Below are 2,500 nucleotides of genomic sequence, written 5' to 3'. Positions count from 1 at the left end.
TGTCTGTGTGTGTTAGATTGTTCCATAACTCGCTATAATTTTGATACCTTTTATTTTGACATTTTTTAAAACCTGTCTCTTCTCGTCCTTTTTAATACACATTCTAGTAAACTTTTCAATGCATTACTCTCATTTTATCCAATTTTTCAATTTGATTATTGTATCTCCTATTTGACCTGAGGTCAAAGGTTGGGCATTTCAACTCTATAGCTTTCCTCGGTCTCACTCTGACCCTGGGAAGATAATGCCCTTTCACACCAACCTCATCAACAGTATGTTCATCCCCTTAAATTCATTGCAGCATTATTCTCACTTTGCATTGCAGTTCTTGTATTTTTTTTATACAACAACAACAACAATAATAATAATGATAGTGATTATAATAAAAATTATGATGATAATAATGATAGTAATAAGGATAATAATAATAATACGTTAAGAAGTAAATCTTAGAAGCGGTTGAACAGCAAGAAGGAAGAGAGGAAGGGAAGGATATAAAGTGGGTGCACATCTAGGTGCCAACAAAACGCTGCAAAAACCCTCAAGTAATACATACAGTGCATAGTGTGAGGTCCACCGTAGGCTCTATCCCTCCAGAAGTTGGTAGAATAATAAGAGAAACGGCAAATAACACGTGCAAATAAAAATCACTCGAATGGAAAATATTTTTTTTTTGAATAAAGGAAAAATAATAGAATACGGACTTAATAAAGGATACTTATTATTGCTAGATATTTCTATCTTGTTTATTAACTAAGGTAATAATGTTCTTGAGATTAGAATTTGAATCGAGAAATCAACTAAAGAATCTAAGTGGCTATCAATAAAATTTGTTAGTCTTTTGTGTTATTATTATTATTATTATTATTATTATTATTATTATTATTATTATTATTATTACAAAATTGTAATAATTATAGGGCAATCAAACTCCTCCCACATACTATGAAGCTTTGGGAAAGGATTATAGAGCGTAGGATGAGGGAAGAAACCGAGATTGGAGAAGAGCAGTTTGGATTTATGCCAAGTAGAAGCACAACGGATGCGATGTTTGCTCTAGGGCAGTTGATGGAAAAATATAGAGAAAGCCAAAAGGAATTACATATAGTATTTATTGACTTAGAGAAGGCTTATGATAGAGTTCCACGGTAGGAGATATGGAGATGTTTCAGAGAGAGGGGAACACCAGAGAAATATGTTGACTGATTAGAGGTATGTATGAAGGAGCAGGCACACAAATAAGAGCGAGTGTTGGTTTTACCGAGACTATTGATATAGTAATAGATGTAATGACTGAAAAAGTGAGGGAACAGTCACCATGGACCATGCTGTTTGTAGATGATCTAGTTCTGTGTGATGAAACCAGAGAACGATTGAAGAGGAAGCTGGAGAGATGGAGAAAGGAATTGGAGAGCAGAGAGCTAAAGATCAGTAGAACAGAATCAGAGTATATGTGTTGCAACCCGCAGAACCAATTAAATGGGTGAAATAGTAAAGAGGACAGAAAAATTCAAGTACCTAGGGTTATATGTGGAGGAGGAAACAGCAGAACTCCAAACGGAAGTGAACATTGGAATTCAAGCTGGGTAGAATAATTGGAAAAGTGTCGGGAGTGTTGTGTGATCGAAGGATAAACTTAAAGTTAAAGGGAAAGGTACATAAAACTGCAGTGAGACCTGCCATGACATATGATGCAGAGACTTGGTCCATGAAAAAGATCTTTGAGAAGAAAATGAATGTTGCAGAGATGAGAATGCTAAGATGGAAGGCTGGGATCATGAGACTAGATAGGGTTAGGAATGAGTTGGTAAGGGGAACAACAAAGGTTACAGAGATGTCAAAGTAAATCCAAGAAAAGAGACTCCACTGGTTTGGGCACGTAATGAGGAGAGACCAGGAGTATGTTGGGAGGAGGATGTTGGAGATGGATGTTCCAGGTAAGAAGAGGAGGGGGGAGACCAAAGTGAAGGTTGATGGAGTGTGTAACAGCAGATATAGAGGAGAAGGATATCACAATGGAGGACATCGGAGACAAGAAATTGGAAACGGCTCTCTAGAAATAGCGACCCTACATAGCGGGAAAAGCTTTAGTCGAAGAATAAGATTATTATTATTATTATTATTATTATTATTATTATTATTATTATTATTATTATTGTTGTTATTATTATTATTAGCACTACAACCCTATTTGGAAAAGCACGATGCTATAACCCCAAGGGCTACTGCAAGGAAAATAGCCCAGTGCGGAAAGGAAATATGGAAACAGATAGAATAGTCTGCCTTGTTGTACCCTCTAGCAAGAGATCATGGGCATTGAATGGTCTCACATACCCCAACGCCGGGCAGAATAGCCCAGATTTGCACATCCAGTGCAGTAGCACTTTGACTTGTAATGATGATGCTGATAAAAATAGTAATAACTTTGATCCCAGAGCTTACAAATCCAAGTTCTTCACAAACACCAAATAATCTTTTATAATTCCATTGTTCTATCTTA

Source organism: Palaemon carinicauda, chromosome 19 (assembly GCF_036898095.1).
Source record: "Palaemon carinicauda isolate YSFRI2023 chromosome 19, ASM3689809v2, whole genome shotgun sequence".
NCBI lineage: Eukaryota > Metazoa > Arthropoda > Malacostraca > Decapoda > Palaemonidae > Palaemon > Palaemon carinicauda.
The sequence above is the reverse complement of the archived record's forward strand: the minus strand, read 5'-3'. Positions refer to the sequence as shown.